A 20,522-nucleotide genomic window follows, 5' to 3' on the forward strand; every position below is an offset into this window, starting at 1 on the left:
ACTTCGAGTTCAAGTAGTACAGATGATATTTCTGGCACTGCAGCTGTTGTAAAAGAAGTAATTACAGACGAATCAAAAGTTAGAAATAAAGAAAATCAAATTGTTCCTGATTTCGAGATTCATGAATAACTAAGTATCAAGTCAGACAATACAACCTCGTTAGTGATGATGCTGCAGAACGGTGTGTCAATGAAACAACAATCGACATTCTCTCACAACGTGGCATTAATCAAAATTGGAACGGCCTTTTTTCTAATTCAAGAAGATCAATAGGCGACAAAACCAGATATTTGAACAAAAATGTATTTTACCGTAAACTTTTAAATGTTGAATCAATTTTGCATGGTTTTCTAGTATACTTCTGTAGCACCAGTGCTGTTCTTTGTGCAACATGTAAATAGTTTGGAGGTAAGGCCATGATTGCTACTAATGGTATTGCAGAGTGGAAAAATATATCTAATATTTTATCATGAGAATTCACTTGAACACAAAAATTCTGAGTTATCACTCTTAACAAGAAAAAAGTCACTTGGAACAATAGAAAAGGCATTTGTGCTGCAAGCTGTAGTCGGGAAGCATGCAAGTTTTCAATGTAGTGCAAAAATCTTTATAATTTTTTCTCTGCTTCTACATAGCGCTGGGATAAACTTCTGTCTTTCATGAAACCAGGAGTCAAAACGGTAGAAAGTTTATCAAAAACACGTTGGTCAGCAAGAGAGGAAGTGTAAGTCTATATAAAAACTGGGAGGGCGTTATCAATGCCCTAACATGTTGTTGTGGTCTTCAGTCCTGAGACTGGTTTGATGCAGCTCTCCATGCTACTCTATCCTGTGCAAGCTGTTTCATCTCCCAGTACCTACTGCAACCTACATCCTTCTGAATCTGTTTGGTGTATTCATCTCTTGGTCTCCCTCTACGATTTTTACCCTCCACGCTGCCCTCCAATTCTAAATTGGTGATCCCTTGATGACTCAGAACATGTCCTACCAACCGATCCCTTCTTCTCGTCAAGCTGTGCCACAAACTTCTCTTCTCCACAATCCTATTCAATACCTCCTCATTAGTTATGTGATCTACCCATCTAATCTTTAGCATTCTTCTGTAGCACCACATTTCGAAAACTTCTATTCTCTTCTTGTCCAAACTATTTATCGTCCATGTTTCACTTCCATACATGGCTACACTCCATACAAATACTTTTAGAAATGACTTCCTGACACTTTAATCTATACTCGATGTTAACAAATTTCTCTTCTTCAGAAACGCTTTCCTTGCCATTGCCAGTCTACATTTTATATCCTCTCTACTTCGACCATCATCAGTTATTTTGCTCCCCAAATAGCAAAACTCCTTTACTACTTTAAGTGTCTCATTTCCTAATCTAATTCCCTCAGCATCACCCGACTTAATTCGACTACATTCCATTATCCTCGTTTTGCTTTTGTTGATGTTCATCTTATACCCTCCTTTCAAGACGCTATCCATTCCATTCAACTGCTCTTCCAAGTCCTTTGCTGTCTCTGACAGAATTACAATGTCATCGGCGAACCTCAAAGTTTTCTATTTCTTCTCCATGGATTTTAATACCTACTCCGAATTTTTCTTTTGTTTCCTTTACTGCTTGCTCAATATACAGATTGAATAACATCGGGGAGAGGCTACAACCCTGTCTTACCCCCTTCCCAACAACTGCTGCCCTTCCATACCCCTCTACTCTTATAACTGCCATCTGGTTTCTGTACAAATTGTAAATAGCCTTTCGCTCCCTGTATTTTACCCCTGCCACCTTTAGAATTTGAAAGAGAGTATTCCAGTCAACATTGTCGAAAGCTTTCTCTAAGTCTACAAATGGTAGAAACGTAGGTTAGCCTTTCCTTAATCTTTCTTCTAAGATAAGTCGTAAGGTCAGTATTGCCTCACATGTTCCAGTATTTCTAAGGAATCCGAACTGATCTTCCCCGAGGTCGGCTTCTACTAGTTTTTCCATTCGTCTGTAAAGAATTCGTGTTAGTATTTTGCAGCTGTGGCTTATTAAACTGATTGTTCGGTAATTTTCACATCTGTCAACACCTGTTTTCTTTGGTATTGGAATTATTATATTCTTCTTGAAGTCTGAGAGTATTTCGCCTGTCTCATACATCTTCCTCACCACATGGTAGAGTTTTGTCAGGACTGGCTCTCCCAAGGCCGTCAGTAGTTCCAATGGAATGTTGTCTACTCCGGGGGCCTTGTTTCGACTCAGGTCTTTCAGTGCTCTGTCAATCTCTTCACGCAGTATCATATCTCCCATTTCATCTTCATCTACATCCTCTTCCATTTCCATAATATTGTCCTCAAGTGCATCGCCCTTGTATAGACCCTCTATATACTCCTTCCACCTTTCTGCTTTCCCTTCTTTGCTTAGAACTGGGTTTCCATCTGAGCTCTTGATGTTCATACAAGTGGTTCTCTTTTCTCCAAAGGTCTCTTTAATTTTCCTGTAGGCAGTATCTATCTTACCCCTGGTGAGACAAGCGTCTACATCCTTACATTTGCCCTCTAGCCATCCCTGCTTAGCCATTTTGCACTTCCTGTCGATCTCATTTTTGAGACGTTTGTATTCCTTTTTGCGTGCTTCATTTACTGCATTTTTATATTTTCTCCTTTCATCAATTAAATTCAATATTTCTTCTGTTACCTAAGAATTTCTACTAGTCTTCGTCTTTTTACCTATTTGATCCTCTGCTGCCTTCACTACTTCACCCCTCAAGGCTACCCATTCTTCTTCTATTGTATTTCTTTCCCCCATTCCTGTCAATTGTTCCCTTATGCTCTCCCTGAAACTCTCTACAACCTCTGGTTCTTTCAGTTTATCCAGGTCCCATCTCCTTAAATTCCCACCTTTTTGCAGTTTCTTCAGTTTTAATCTACAGGTCATAACCAATAGATTGTGGTCAGAGTCCACATCTGCCCCTGGAAATGTCTTACAATTTAAAACCTGGTTCCTAAACCTCTGTCTTACCATTATTTAATCTATCTGATACCTTTTAGTATCTCCAGGCTTCTTCCATGTATACAACCTTCTTTCATGATTCTTAAACCAAGTGTTAACTATGACTAAGTTGTGCTCTGTGCAAAATTCTACCAGGCGGCTTCCTCTTTCATTTCTTAGCCCCAATCCGTATTCACCTACTACGTTTCCTTCTCTCCCTTTTCCTACTACCGAATTCCAGTCACCTATGACTATTAAATTTTCATCACCCTTCACTATCTGAATAATTTCTTTTATTTCATCGTACATTTCTTCAATTTCTTCGTCATCTGCAGAGCTAGTTGGCATATAAACTTGTACTACTGTAGTAGGTGTGGTCTTCGTGTTTATCTTGGCCACAATAATGCGTTCACTATGCTGTATGTAGTAGCTTACCCGCATTCGTATTTTCCTATTCATTATTAAACCTACTCCTGCATTACCCCTATTTGATTTTGTGTTTATAACCCTGTAGTCACCTGACCAGAAGTCTTGTTCCTCCTGCCACCGAACTTCACTAATTCCCACTATATCTAACTTTAACCTATCCATTTCCCTTTTTAAATTTTCTAACCTACCTGCCCGATTAAGTGATCTGACATTCCACGCTCCACGCCCTAACATATATTGCCAATAATACGTTTGAAAAATAACTTGTGCGAAATGAGACTTCAGCTTTACTGAATCAATTCAGCAGACTAGAAACAGTATTCAGGTTGACAGTTTCGAAGGACATACTCCAGAGATTTAATAGTGTAAATCTGAAATTGCGAAGTGTAAATATTGATTCTAAAATAGTATACGAATTATATGAATCACTTGTAGGATTTATTGCATCTGTTCGTGGCATGTTCGTCTGTTATGAAAATAAATCCATGGAGACTGTGACCGATACAGATTATGAATGCACCTATAAAAGATCACGAAAACGCAAACTTCATGATGGCGAAGAAGGGGACTCTTGATGAAGTTTTTCTGGCTGGATGGGAAAAATTTAGAGTCGAAACATTTCTTCCAGTAATCGACAACTTGTACGCCGAATTAGTGAGGAGAAAGGAAAGCTACAGAACGCTGTTGGACTCCATCACAGTTTTCAGTAACCTTAAGAACAGTGCACCTGACGATATTGCTGAATGTGCAGCAAAACTCCAAGCATCGTAGGTTTAGAGCCTTCCTTTCCTAGTGAATGGGTACATTTCGCGGAACTTTTGAAATCTTCTAAGATTAGTGATATACCAGTCGAAATGAGTACATTTTTACGAAAAGGGAGGTTGCAGTCAGTGTTTTCCGAATGGTGACATTGCTCTTATAATATTTCTATGTATGTCACTTACAAATTCTTCAGCAGAACGCTCGTTTTCTGCACTTAAAAGACTAAAATCGCAATTACGTTCTGTCTTGTCTGAGGAGAGATTGAACACCTTGTCCTTTCTTCACATCGAAGCCGACCTCCTAACTGATAACCATCTGAACTATGAATATATGATCAACGAGTTTTCTGCCGTCAGAGCCAGATGCAAACTTTGCTGACTGGTGAGTTTAGTTTTAAAAATTTAAGATTGTAATGTGATTTTTATTATCACTTAGAGCACATAAATTGGATTTACAAACAACGTATTACCTGTTTATTCTACAACTCCCGATGGCAGAACGCGGAACTAAACCTCGTTTACATTTTGACGTGACCAAAGGCACCCGAATGACCCAGGCCGCTCGGCGCTGTACAGTCAAGTCGTACTGATACTGTAGTATATTATAACTGATGCACATTCTTGGCGTCTGCTGAAATGCATAGTTATCATGGAAATATACATTATCGAAGAGTGCGCTCAGATGAAAAAGTGTTAATAAATAACGCAGTTCAGTTCTGTCGATAAATACATACAAGCTTTGCTAATACCGTTAGAAAGAGCTATGGTGAGAGTAGTAGCTGCAATACAAAGCTGTTCAGCCCATACATGGGGTAAAGGTATTGTGTACACTTATTATGCAGTATCTAGCTACACAGACCCAAATGCTTTACACGTTAACTATTAGACTATGAAGCAAATTTGATTTTTTCACATTATTCTGTAAAATTATGTAATCGCAAATCCAGTTCTGTGTTTCTTCACCTGTATTTAGTTATTAGTTCGTGCAACAAAATCTCTATTTTATTTTCATTTGTTACGCTTTCCTATAGATTCACGTATTAATAACGAAAGTGTCTTTTATTTATCTACTACACATTCAAGGCATTAGATCGTAAAACGACAGATTAATGTTAATTTTGAAAAAGGTATGTAATTAACTGTAAAATTAAGTATTAATTTCTAATATATGACACGTTCCCTTCAATTTTTAGATTGTAAGACAACTTTTTTTATTTTCATTTTCAACAGTTTCGTGTAAAAGAACATATTGAAAGTGAATGTATACATATTAAAAGTGAATGTACGAGGGTTGTTTTTTAAGTAAGGGCCGTTCGCGCGTATAGTCCCGTAGTACCCGCGGACGCCGCAACAAGCCACCGCGCCACTTGCCGGCATCCCTCCCGTTCACACTGATGCAAGTTGCAGCTCTGTAGCTGACGTGTACGCATCGCTGTGCTACTTTATAATGTTTATGATTATTGAATCGCCCGCCGCGTGTGAGACACGGTCAGTGATACGTTTTTTGACAGCGAGAAGTCTATCAGCTGCAGAAATTAATCCTCAGTTAACAGAAGTTTATGGCTTGAATGCAATGAGTGAAGGTAAAGTGCGTCAATGGGCTAGAGAGTTTAAAAATGGCCGTCAAAACGCCCATGACGAAGAACGCTCAGGCTAGCCCTCTGTGATCACTGATGATTTGGTGGCTGCAGTCGAAACAAAGATTCGTGAGGACAGAAGATTCACAATTTCCACTCTTTCTTTGGAATTTCCACAAGTTTCAAGATCGGTTTTGTACAAAATTGTGTCTGAAAACCTAAACTTTAAGAAACTGTGTTCTCGGCAGCTACCCAGACTCCTCACAAAGGACCACAAAGGGAAGAGATTTGCCACTTCATTGGACTTTTTGATTCGTTACGAGGAAGAAGGGGATGACATGTTGAGTCAAATTGTCACTGGAGATGAAACATGGGTATCCCATATCACTCCCGAAAGCAAGCGACAATCGATGGAATGGCAACACACACCCTCACCTGTCAAGGTCAAAGCCAAACAGACGCTGTCAGAGCGCAAGATTATGGCAACTGTGTTCTGGGACCGGGGCGGTGTTTTGCTAGTGAACTTTATGCCACGAGGAATGACAATCAACTCAGATGCCTACTGTGCAACTCTAAAGAAGCTCCGCAGAGCAATTCAAAACAAAAGGCGCGGCATGCTGACTAAACGAGTTTTGCTCCTGCACGATAACGCTAGGCCTCACACCTCTCATAAGACTCGGGATTTGATTGATTCTTTTGGCTGGGAAGGTTTGGACAATGCACCATACAGCCCCGACCTTGCTCCTAGCGATTTTCACCTTTTCCGGTACCTGAAACACCATCTTGGCGGGCAACGCTTCAATGACGACGATGAAGTGAAAGCGGCCGTGGACTCTTGGCTGTCAGAGCAGGCGGCCGAATTCTTTGAAGTGGGAATTAAAAACTTAGTTGTATGGTATGACAAATGCTTAAATAAACAAGGCAACTATGTAGAAAAATAGGTAAAAGTGTGTAGAATCAGAAAATAAAAGTTTTTTTACAAAAGTATTTGTATCTTTTTTAAAACATAAAAACGGCCCTTACTTAAAAAACAACCCTCGTGTAGCAAAAATCCGTTGTGGGTCCCACACGCTCTGCTGAATTTTTAGGCCATAAAAGAACAGCTATTTTTCTTGGGTTCGTTTCTGTTGTCTTTCAACAGAAGAATGTGTTAACACAATTCAGTTTTAAGTTTGTTTTATCCACTGCCGTACATGAAATACAGTTCAGGAAACATTTTACATTTTGATTGAGTAGGACTAGACGGCTGACACGTCCTTCAGAACAATGAATAGCAGAGTACGGAAGCAGCTCACAGTGCTCCCACCCAAAACACCAGTTCTAAAGTGATCACGTAATAGTTATTATTTAAAACATTTTTTAAGGGTGGCGCATATAATATGGTGTGTCCAGGGGCACAAAATTTTTAAATCCACCACTGCTTGGAGCTATATTTTCATTGATGATATGCTGAACAAAATACTCACTGGACACATAAGAAACGAAAAATTCAAGGAAAACATGTGAATACAAAGAGAACAGAAGTCAGACCTTGTACAATGTGTAATTGAAGAATTTTATCAGCCTTCTAATCTACACTGATGTATTGAAATTGAATAATGAAGCCATATGTTCTCTCTTTTGTACTGATGAGAATGGCCATGATATTTTCCATATCACTATGCTATCAGCAAGATCTGCTGTAATTCTGAACTGCCTAAGATTTGATACCTTGATGACAGTGAGTCACGTATTTCTGATCCAGCAGCTGCTATAATAAAAATTCTACATAAATTCAATGAAAATTTGCAGTGGTCCAATATTCTTGGGGCTAATGCTATGACTGATAAAATGCTAATCGGCTTTAGAGGACGCTGTAAGGTTAAAAAGCATATTGCACCTAAACCAGTGAAGTATGGCCTGAATCTGCAATGACTTGCCTATTCCAGGAGTAATTATGCTTTCAACACCTTTCTCTGCCATGTAAAAGGTACCAATGGAGCAGGACTTACTCCAGATGAGGAGAAATACGCCGTTCCCAATCAGGTTGCCTTCAGATGGTGTGAGCCAATAGCACGTAGTAGCCAAAACATTACTGCTGATAACTGGTATGTGTCAGTCAAACTTACAGCCATGCTGCAGAAAAATTATTTGACCATAGTGCAAACAATGCAAAAGAATCAAAGGGAAATTTTGGCATCTTTCTTGCCTTATTGTGGACATGAAGTTCGAATAACGCTGTATGCGTTTACCAGACACATCATGTTGATTTCCCACATGCCTAAGAAAGGAAGAGTAGTAATTGTTAGATCAACAATGCATCCTTCATAAAAGACGACATGGAAAGTGAAAAACCTGAAATTATAGCTTCTATAATAATTCAAGCGATGGTGTTGAAACTGAAGATGAAAAGAGCGCTAAATATTGTTTAAGCTGACACTCACATCACTGGCCCACTGCTGTGTTCTTCCATATTCTTGATATTAATGTTATCAATGAATATAGTTCCTCTGTCATTCAAAAAGAACTGTACTTAGCAGGATGAACGTCTCTGGTGACAGAACTGATCAACCATCGGTGTGCAAAAGAATAATGAACAAACTCATTCCATGAGAATTAAGATTTTCTGTCAGTTGAGCTCTAGTAGTTGAAGTACATCTCCATGACATGTCACAGTTGTCCACCAAAAAAGAAGAGGGAAACAAGCTATTTGTGTCACAAGTCCAATGTCCCAATTTGTTTGGAATGCTCAAGTAAGGCTTGTCTGCGGTGGTTGTTGGGTGCCTGAGATGTTGCTGTTTCAGTAGTGCAGATTTTTTTCTGTGTAATTCACTATGGAGAATGCATATTAATTTGAACACCCAAGGTGCTTCTCCAAATTAACACAGAACAATCAAGTTTCAAGTAAGGAACTACAGTTAAATATTTCAATATGATTCCATTACTGTGAATTTCAGTGAGAATTTTGAGCGCTGTACGAATAGGTCTTTCCTACAGCACTGAAGCAATATTTTGTACACATGTTACCATTTATGTACAACTGAAGAATAAGTATGTAGAACTGAGTGCAAAAAGTAGCGCTAGATGCTGGTTTTTACATACTTTTCCTGCCTCTTGAATGCAATCCATAGGATTCCATAAAATCCACAGGACTGGGTGACTCTAGTTGCATAAGAAGTACCGGTACTCACAACTTTAAGGGTTTATTTGAATATGGTGTAGCACATGTCCAGTGATTTACAAATGTTTCAGCAGGATGGCTAGAAAAGGCCCAGTTCTGGAATAGACATACTCAATTAGATGAATTATGGACAATTTGACTAAATGACTACTGAACTGTAGGTACTAGTACTGAGTGATGCACGAAAGAAAACCACAAAATGTTTTTAAAAACTGTTTAATGATCCTTATGGATAAGAAATATCCATTGTCTGAGGTCCCTTGTCCATAGTAAGAGTGATTATTTGTTATAAATGTTAAAAAACTTAACCAAAGTGAAATATACACCTATTGAATAGTGGTATGGAGAGAGGGGGGAAAATATATATATATATATGCTGGAAGAACTGAATCAAAATTTGCTGCTTAAATAATGAAAAGGGAAATTTTGATAGAATGATTGGAAAAAATAAGAAGATAAACATATCCTGAGTGAACTTTAACTGGCACTAATATAAACAGACTTTCAATATTCAATGCATTTATTCAAATTTAAATTTACATAGTTCTTTTTGTTGTTACCTCCATTGTGCACAGAGCTTGGTATGACAATACTGGTTCCAGATCACCCCTCTTCTGCTCACGCAAATTATTCTTGTCTGCTTTGATCCTCTAGATGCAAGATTCTTGGCACGTTAATGAGAGATGAACTGACAGGTATCATCACTGTGAATGTACAAATAAACTCTGGTATCTCGGTAAATTTCCTTACTACTTTCTGATGCACAATTGGAATACTGGAATACACACTTCTGCACAATACCAATGTGGCAGAACTCATCATGCGTCCACCCGCTGCCATTTATAGAGACAGGCAGACAAACCTAAAGCAACTAAAAAATCGAAGAGTGTATCTCTACCTCATTTGTTTCTATGTCAATGTCATCTATGCTACAAAAGCAAAAGAAGAAAATATAAGAAAAGAAAGAAAAAACAATAATAATTATATGTTTCTTCACAATTGTCCCCCACTGTGCGCTGATGTCATACGGAGTGTCTGAACATATTTCTCTTTTTATGGATTCATAATCCTGGCAGGCATGGGCATAGCCTTTATGTTATCCCCTGTGATTACCAATTTATATAGGCATGTAAGCTCCATTAACACGTATATACATAAGTTTTCCTTCATAACAAAGTGCTTGCTGTAAGTGCATAGTCCCATTACTGTCAGTCAGTATCTGCCCAGTTTTTAGCTTGCGTCCACATAGTTTTTATTGCACAAATTCGTGAAGCTCGTGTTCAGCAGCGTGATCCTTTGTGAAATCTACGACGCGGTGACACCTGGTTTCCATATCAGCGGCCTGAGGAATGTGTTTACCCCGTCGCTCGCATTTATTCAGTGGGGATACCAACTGTACATCCGACATCCACCGACAAGGTAAGTCTATTGCTGCTTCTATGACGTTGTCGACCATAGAAAATTAATGTCTTTACGACATTGTCGAGTACAGAAAATTCATGTTGTACGAAGTTATTGTCATTTTTTAGTTCATCACACGCACATCCACATATCTTACACGCACACTTAACACTTTGCAGGCAGGTTTCGTATGTTTTTACACTTTTGTTTTAGTGTTATAGAAAATTTCTGTAGTGCCCTTTCCACATACTATACACATCGCAAAAAAGTACAACTACAAAAATAAACTTATCCTATTCATTTGCTGATTGTCATTTTGTTTTAGTACATTCTGTTACATTATAATTTCGTTTCATTGCTCAGATCCAATTACATGAGTACACTTTTTGCTCTCAATTGGTTTTACATTCTTTACGTAACATTCATACAATAATAGATTCGTTTTTCTTTTATGGTGTAAAATGACGTGCATTTTATTTCAATTTAGAATGACTTCTTGTTGGAGCATATTTATGAAAAAAATGGCTCTGAGCACTAGGGGACTTAACATCTGAGGTCATCAGTCCTCTAGAACTTAGAACTACGTAAACCTAACTAACCTAAGGACATCACATACATCCATGCACGAGGCAGGATCGAACCTGCGACCGTAGCAGCCGCGTGGTTCCGGACTGAAGTGCGTAGAACCGCTCCTTCATAGTGGCCGGCGAAATTTCGTGGAAAGGCATTTATGTGCTCAGTCACGTCTCATTGTTAGACTTAATTATGATCCCAAGAACAAACCAGTTTGTTGTTTATAAACATAGCGCAAACCTGACGATACCGATCGTATCGAATACTTATTCAGTGTTTAGGATGCACCTCAATATTTACTTATGTTCATTGTACAAAGGATGACCGTTTCATATGCTGAACTATACACAGTTGTATCATCAATACTGTATGTTATGTATAATGAGCGTAAAATAGTGTTTATATAAGTAGCAAACGTGTATAAAAAATTCAATGTAGATCAGGTGTTTGAGGCTTTCGTGAGTGGTCGACACTTCTAGTAGTTAGGTTTCGACACACTGATTATTTGGTAGTGCTCCACCTTAGTTCAGCATCGTGATATGTGACATACTGCAACTCTATTCTTCTACACATATTTTCACACTATCACATTCAGACATATCACAAACTTACAACTATATTAACTTGCGGTTAAGCCCTTTCTTACGTTTATAATTATGGTACCTAACCCTGGACAATCATTTATCTTTCTTCACTTTAGGACATGTCGATGCATCATTCCCGGGGAGAAAAAACTTACTACTACTTAAAACTAAATCTTCATACGTAAGTGTACAGTGTCTTGATGGTCACTAATATCTCTTTCGTATATTCAACCATGTACTCATTTACTTTAGTGTGCAGTCATGCTATCACAAACTCATTTAATGACATGTGTGTGTCTCAGACAAAGTGTATTATAGGCATGATGCGACCTTTTATTCAGCTTTTCACTTATATTACGCTCGCTTATTTACCTGCAGCAAGAGTTTTCTGTTCCCTCAACTGTAATTAGTGTGTGTACTTTCAATACTTAATTTATAACTATATAGGTACAATGTACATAGTAACGCAACTTCAGTAAATATTTTGCAGTTTAGGATCCCTTTCTGTGTATATAATCCCTTATCTTATCTTTGTTTGTGTGCATTGTGTATATAGTCGTAGTTGTAGTATAGACAATCCCTTAATTTTCTATGTCTCAGTTTATGTAATAGGCTTTAAAAATGCTAGTGCAGGCAGTAGCTCATAGGGTTTGTTTGTGTCGGGTGCTCCAATACTTTCAGCTGTGTCTGGCACGCAGGCGCCTGCGGTTTGTTGACTAACTTTCTCCCCAATGCCCTTGCGCTGTGTCGCCTTGTTACCACTACCGTCGCGGTGAGTTGCGTATTGCCGTGAGCGCTACCGTATGTTTCACAAGTCCGTTTATTAATTTACAACTGGGCTACGCGCGAGACGTGGCGTCATCTCCAGAAACATAAAAATAAATTTCTTCCTTGTTTTAGTCACTCACCTTATAATTTACACATTTGGCACATAAAAAAGCACAAACAAAAATTTTTCTTATCAGCTAATAACATAAATTCTGGAATGTGATTTTCCAGCATCCTAAATCTAATATTACTGTATATATGTACAGCTTAGAGGGTATACAGCCCTTCTTCAATAAATAAACATTCTCAAGTCTTTGTGTTGGTAAGGGTCCTTGTCCTTACCCGTGTTCTCATGTGCCAATCAGTATGCTCCCAGGTTGGGGATCTTAGTAATTATTTATGGTCCAGTGTATAGTAATTGCCACTTAGCTTCAGTTTTCCAATCTTTGTGGATTTTGGATGTGTTCTAAGTAACACCCTTTGTCCTATATAAAACTGTGTTGTACGTTTCAGCTTTCTGTCGTAAATTCCTTCCCTATATCTAGCCCAGGTTTCAAGGTTGATTACTGCTTGTCATACTTTATCATCCAGTGATAGTTCTGGTATCGATATCTTGGATAAAGGTCTTTCCCATTCGTCTACCTGTTTGCAATTGAACATCAGCCCATTTGGTGAAAATCCAGTTCATGTATGGGGAAGGTTGTTAACGACTTGTAAGAAAGGAGTGACATATTCAATCCACTTGGTATGTTTATTAGTTACAGAGGTCCTCACAAACCCGTTGAGTTCCTTAAACACCCTTTCTATGGGTGACACTTTGGGATGAAATTTGGATACTAAAATGTGTTGGATTTGGTTGGAATCTACAAACTCTTTCCATATACATTCCACAAAATATGAGGCATTATCTTTTTACATGACTTCTGGTTTTCCTACTCTTGCATAATAATCCTCTTTAATTCGTCTTATAATTGAACTGGATGTAACTTTCTGTATAGCGTACAGTTTTATGTAGTTAGTGAAAATATCATACAGGCCTACTATATATTTTACTCCCCCTTTACCTCTGGAAAAGAGTCCAGCCACATCTAACGATACCTTTTCTAGAGGTTTCTTAGCCACAATGGGATGAAGTTATATCTGTCTGGAGATGGTAGGATGTTTTTATTTCTTTCGAACAATACACTTTCTTACCACCTTCAGTACTCTCCTTCTAAGGCTGGGGATATAACAACATTTAGCTATTTTATCTGTGCATTTTGCAGTGCTATAATGGTCCCCAGTATTGTGTGTGTATACGATAAAATCATCTACATATTCCTCTGGTAAACACAAATGCCATTTCTCTAGTTTGGGAGGTTTCGTATGGAACAGAACACCTTTGTGAATAGTGAAAAGCCTTTTTAATTTTTCGTCGTCATTATGTGCAAGTTTTGCTCTTACCTTACGCCAGCATGTGTCTTCCTGCTGTAATTTCTCCCACGTTTGCACATGTAGACATAGTATGGTCAGAGCGATTAGTCCTCCATCGACATAGCTCCAGTTTCACCTTCCTGTTCTAAAAGATGGTTTAATTCCTCTAAGCCTTGTGGTAGTCTAGAAAGAGCATCAGTTATTATATTTTGATTTCAATTTAAGTATACTATTTCAAAATCGAATTCTTGATGACACATACACCACCGGGCTATCCATCAGTGTAGCAATTTATAAGTTAACAAGAACGATAGGGACCGATGGTCACAGTACACTTTTGTGTGTTTACCCCAAATGAAGCATTCAAACTTCTTAAAGGACCAAATTACAGCCAAACCCTCTAACGTGTGACTGAATATGAACATTCAGCTTCGGATAAGGTGCGACTGGCGAAGCTAATTACTCTAGGGATGAGATTTCCTTATTCTTCTACCATTTGAAAAAGGCATGCACCCTGACTGTGAGACAACACGTTGATGCATAAACAAAAATTTTTTTTCTTGTCTGATTGAGATAAACTATTAACAGTTAATAAGGCTCGCTTGATGTTTTCGAAATCAGTTTGACATCGCTTGTCCCATACCCAAGGTCTGTTTTTCCAGAGAAGACAGAGTAAAGCATCACTTTTCTTAAGTTGGTTCAGGATGAATTTCCTGAAAAATGACACTAGGCCTAAGTATGCCTTTAATTTTTTCTTGTTTTGCGGAATAGGCAGTTCTTTATGGCATCACGATTTTTAGGATCTGGCAGCATGCCTTCCGAAGAGATTGTGTGTCCTAAAAATTTTACCTTATCTTGTCCGAAATTAGATTTCTTGAGATTTTCTGTCACTCCAGATTCAGAAAAACTGCTCAATACTTCTTCAATTAATCATAAATGTTCTACCCAAGTGAGTGTAGCGACTAAAAGGTTATCCACATATGCTATTATCTTACTTGAAAGTTTGGGCCATAGCTCTCTGTCAAGAGCAGAGATAAAGACACCTGCACTTATGTTCAATCCAAATGGTAATACTTGAAATTCGAAGATCCTGCCCCCACATACGAAGGTGGTATACTTCCGACTTTCTTCGTGTAGTTTTATTTGCCAATATGAAGACCAGAGATCAATTTTACTAGACATTTAGCATTATGGAATTTCATAAGCTGTTCCCCTAAATTGCCTGGATGTATTCAGACTGGTACAATAATCTTATTAATATAATACGCATTGAGGAACAAGCACACCTTGCCATCTGGCTTACTCACAGCCAAGATACGGCTACAACAAGGGGAAAACGATGGTTGTATTATGTCCCATTCAAGCATCCTGTTAATCTCTTTTCTTACTGCTTCCCTCTTTGTTCGTGGTGTAGGGTGTGAGGTACAACAAAAAGTTTCATGAGGACACACTTCCATTATATACACGAAATCCTTAATAATACCTGGTCTTTTTTCAAGTACATATATGTAAGCAAGTATCAGTTCCCTAAGTTCATCTTGCTGATGCTTACACAAGCACTTTCATTCTCTTACCTTTTTGTTTATTGTGGCAAAGCTTATTTCTACTGCTGATGGCTGCTCACTACTGTAGGTATTGACAAACACAACTATGGAATTTATCAGTTGAACTTCAAAGTCGTGAGTAACTTCAGTTTTACATCTATTAGTACTTCCCCTGATCAGGTCTATTACAAATACCTGGTTTTTTACACTGAACTGACATTGGCCTATTCCTAGATCAATTTGTACTTGATGTACTAAATATATCCATATGCATTAAACAAACAACTATAATTCCTCTGCCATCAAAAAATTGCATTGTACAGAAAACTGTCCTAATTGTAGGGGAATTAAGGCTTGTATCTTGACTCCTTTCGATTTCTGACCAGTGACAGTTTGTACCTTGCAGCCGGCCGTGGTGGTCTTGCAGTTCTAGGCGCTGCAGTCCGGAACGACGGGACTGCTATGGTCGCAGGTTCGAATCCTGCCTCGAGAATGGATGTGTGTTATGTCCATAGGTTAGTTAGGTTTAAGTAGTTCTAAGTTCTAGGGGACTGATGACCTAAGATGTTAAGTCCCATAGTGCTCAGAGCCATTTGAACCATTTTGTACCTTGCAATTTTGCACTGGAAGTGTGAGTATATGTCCACGTTTCTTCAATTCTTGAAAGAATCCTTGTGACATCAAATTAGTCATAGCCCCTGTGTCAAGCACAATGGGTGCATCAAGGCCAAATATTTTGGCTTTAATGGTAGCTTGTACCTTCCTCTCTGCCAAGTTTTTCTGTGTACCTTGATACAGATCATCTCTCACATCAGTACCATGATCGTATCTGATAAAGAAAGTGTTGACCAAGCTCATGCACCCACTCCCCTCCAAGGTCACCGAATGGGGTCCTACCATGACAGGTTCAAGTTTTCCAGCATTGCGGTGGCATCGACCTCTAGGTTAAGTATAACTTCCACTGTGCTTAACCTTGGTGTTTGGTTACACCAATTAGTGTCCTGAGAGGCCCTCAACTGAAATTCTCTTTGCCTCTGCATGTTATTTGGCATATGTGTGTTACTTTGGTGGCGGAATTCTGCTGTCTGTAGGTTATTCGGTTGTCTGTTATTGTTTTTCGTTTCCTGAGCAATTGGCTGATTATTGCTGGTAGCTTGTGTCTGTACATATTGCACAGGCTGGCCATTTGCTACTCGCCCATTATAACTGTTTTTTCTAAATTTCTGCTCATTTCTTTTATATCCACCTTTGCATTTACAGCTTTCTTCATTGCCGCTGTCGTTACCATTACAATTATCATAGGTCTGTGTGTGGTAATGTTGCCATCCATGTTGTACCATGAATACATTGTTTACTTGTTGGTCCGCAGATCTCCTTGTCGCTATCAGCATATTAACAGGCTTCAGTTGTACTGGCCTCTCATCATTTATTAAATCTATTGAGTTCGGTATAGATAGTATATTGTGTCGTGTTCTGGGATGGTAATGAGTTTTCCCTAATGTAGGCAGGAGCACGGCTCTAAAATTTTCATCACGTCTACTTGAGATACAGGGTTCATACAGTATCTGGTTATTTCAAATATTTTTCAAAATATACTTGCTACTGAATGGAGCTGGGTTGAATACTTCACGTCTGAACCTCTCCTGTATGGTCTCAGACCAATACTCATCCCGAAAGGCTCTCTCAAACTGTTCGTAATAGTGACAACATTCCAACATGTCCGTAGCCCATAGCAGAAGGTCACCCTGTGTGTATCCAGCAAGAAACCTACTATTCTGGGCTTCGGTCCAGGTATGAGGTAAAACATTTCGAAATGCTCTGATAAAGACCACAGGGTATGTTCTTTCCCCTTTGGAAGTAAATATTGGGAATTGTCGATTCCTAAGTAATCCCTCATATGCAAGTAATGTTGACAAACATGCCGTGCTGTCAGTAACAGGCAACTGTGCTTGCTAGACAGGTACAACTACCGGCAAATGTTGTTGCGTTGTGCAACCTTACATATTTTGCTTCGACTGGCTAACTTCATATTGTGGGTAACCAGTGAAGGTATCAAACTTCTCTAAGAGAATAGGTTTGTTTTCTGTCATATGTTGTTTTGGAATGTCAGTAGTAACCTTTCCCCTGATTCGTTTAGCTAGAAGTTGACTTTACTTCTTTTTTAGGGCTTCTTCTTCAGTATCTACATAAATTTTGCATTGCGACACTACCCTTTCAGCAAGGGCGCTGCCCTTATGCAGCATCCCAGATTCAGCTTTTCATTTATTTCCTTTACATTTGCACATAACTTATCTCTCTGTTTTTTGGCAAATTCTGACTCTAACCATAACTGATATACTCTTAGACTCAATTTGTGTATTTCTGTATATAGGTTTCTGCTCGCTGACTGTGTTCGTGACATATTTTACTGGCGAATCCACTTGTAATTGCGTCTCCTGAATTTGAGAATATGCTTCACTGAGGTTTTGTAACTCACCTGCAAGTTATTCCTGTTTATAGTCTACAGATGTTACCTTTTGCATTAACGTATTTATATTGTGGGGCATGTTGGTAATTATTTCTTGTTTTAGTTGTTTACTGAGATCTGTGAACTTACTAGATAATTCGTCCAATAATTCAGTGCATGTAGGTTTGCTCACTTCACTGAACGGTTGACTAATACTATTCCTGAAATCGTTAAATGCCTGATTTTGCTGTGCAAACTGTTGTGTTATTAGTTGCATTAGCTGTGTCAAAGTGTGTGTCTCACTAGTATTTGCAAAGCTTTTGTGAACTGTGCTTGCGTACGGGACGTCATGAGCAAGTAATCAAAAGAAATTTCGTTGCCGTGTGCTTCAGTACACTATTTGAAAAAATGTTTTCCAGTGAGCTCTGAGAAATTGTCCCATCAAGCATAGCTATACTAACAGTGTCATCATTTTTTAAAAATGGTACGCCAACCTGGTTGATTCGGTAGCCATTGGCCAGTACATGAGCTGTCAAGGTCAAAATTCTGCCGTGCTGGGATATTGCATTTTCTAATGAATTTTCAATAATGGTCATTTCCTTTGACTCCATTGTGAACAGTGTTTAACAAAATCACGAAGGGAAAAAATTTTAAAGATGAAATTTTGTTTGTATCTGTACTTTTCAATTAAATGTTTACTTTACAGAAGCAGAAATGCACTTTCCGGAAAGGATATTAAATCTAAGGAAAAGGGCTTATTTACTGTGAGAGAGGCGTCGCCAAGCGCAGCCGTATAAGCATACATTGTAGCAGCTGCCTACTTTAACTGCTGAAATGCGCATTCCCGGCGTGTCTCGTTTGTAGGCAGAATTTAATTTTAATTTGTTCCTTCAAGTTGTTAAAGTTCCAATTATACAGACATGTAACAAATGAAACAAACGTCTCATTAGTTCTTTGTAACTATAAAATGGATCATTTATCTCAACAAATTTTATCTCAACAAATTTTATCTCAACAATTGAAAGGGCTGGTCATATTCCGTTCGGCGCTGTCCTTTGAACAGTCGCCATTGAATAGTTGGCGGGGGGCGGGAGGGGGGAGGGGGAAAGATTATAATATGTAATATGTATATGTACTGGAAGAACTGAATAAAAATTTGCTTCTTAAATAATGAAAAGAAAATTTTGAAAAAATGATCGAAAAGATCGGAAGGTACACATATCCTGAGTTAACTTTAACTGGCACTAATAAAAACAGACCTTCAATAGTCAATACATTTATTCAAATTTAAATTTATGTACTACTTTTTCTTGTTGCCGCCATTGTGCACAGAGCTTGGTATGACAATACTGGTTCCGGATCGCCCCTCTTCTGCTCACGCAAATTATTCTTGTCTGCTTTGATCCTCTAGACGCAGGATTCTCGGCGCGTCGAGGAGAGATGAACAGACGGGTATCGTCACTGTGAATGTACTAATAAACTCTGGTATCTCGGTAAATTTCCTTACTACTTTCTGATGCACAATTGGAATACTGGAATACACACTTCTGAACAATACCAATGTGGCAGAACTCATCATGCGTCCACCCGCTGCCACTTATAGAGACAGACAGACAAATCTAAAGCAACTAAAAAATCGATGAGTGTATCTCTACCTCATTTGTTTCTATGTCAATCTCATCTGTGATACAAAATTATTATATATATATATATGATCTACCCATCTAATCACATAACTAATGACGAGATACTAGAGAGAGAGAGAGAGAGAGAGAGAGAGAGAGAGAGAGAGAGAGAGAGAGAGAAAGAGATACAATTACAACTGAGATGGTAGATTAAAGAATAAATAATATTAATGTGAGGATGTTAGCACAAGTCTGAACTTTAAATATTTGTTGTTTGATTAGTGTTTCACAGTAGTGACAACATCGTTAACGTAAGGGGAGGTACCTGTAATATGATGTATCACTTTGATGAAGCACAAGCATTTTCTGAACCAACAGAAGATGATTGTCACTATAATATGTTTATTTTAGCAGTGTATAACATAATCTGCTGTTTGGATGTACATTTTATTTATACACATATATCACAAGATTAATGGATTTCGCATATCTGTAAGCTAGGACGACAATAAGCATCATACAATGTTCAAGGTACCAACTAATCAGGCAGTTTATTCCTGTCATTGGTTCCTTCCTTGGGGTTATGGCGCACACTATGGAATACAAGTGTTTGGGACAATGCCTATGAGAAATGGCGACAAGAGAAAACTTGTTACATAGATTTATTCAACTAACATTTGTTAATTAGACAGAACATTTTTGGACTTGCAATGTTTCATGTACTCTAACAACTTTGTAACACACAGTTACTGTAAACAAGAGTATAATATTAATTAGAAGCTTCATATTTATTTTGAGTGTTGTATGTTGGATTTGTCTTCTTAACTTCCAGTTGTGACTGCAGCTCCTAGAGAAAAGACGTTTGATCAGAAGAGGTTAGAAATTGAGCTGAAGTAGTAATCTGAGCAACGTTAAACAACAAGAAGTGATAGCTCCATATCAGACTTTATGTCAACTCACTGTATCATGTTAAAGAACCGCTAGAATATCGTGAGGATTGTTACTATATTGATGATGGTTACATACTAGATGTATGAAGTTTAAAAAGTATTTTATTTAAGAATATTAACTATTCAATTGGATTATTATGAAAACTAGCAGAACCTTAGTATTGAAGTATTGTTGAGGAACTGAGTTGGCACAGACTACACATGCTTGTAAAAATAAGCAGTTCATTATGTAATAACTGAAAATAAAGTTAATATTACACAATATAGACTTCTATTAGAGCCTGTTTCATATTATCTATTGAAGGTTTCAATTGTTTCAA

General features: G+C 38.2%; 1 protein-coding gene across 3 annotated transcripts in view; it reads right to left on the reverse strand.

The window, feature by feature from the left end:
• The window catches only part of LOC124795333, a 340,686-nt gene that overhangs the window by 307,242 nt on the left and 12,922 nt on the right, over positions 1 to 20,522 (reverse strand). The window contains exon 2 of one of the 3 annotated variants that reach the window (XR_007016678.1): positions 19,965 to 20,099. The exons of the other annotated variants lie outside the window; for them this stretch is intronic. The gene's annotated coding sequence lies outside the window, so the exon portion shown is untranslated. Of the gene's footprint in view, positions 1 to 19,964; positions 20,100 to 20,522 lie in introns of those variants that run through there. 3 annotated transcript variants of the gene reach the window in all.

This window comes from Schistocerca piceifrons, chromosome 4, assembly GCF_021461385.2.
Source record: "Schistocerca piceifrons isolate TAMUIC-IGC-003096 chromosome 4, iqSchPice1.1, whole genome shotgun sequence".
In the NCBI taxonomy this organism is placed as follows: Eukaryota; Metazoa; Arthropoda; class Insecta; order Orthoptera; family Acrididae; genus Schistocerca; species Schistocerca piceifrons.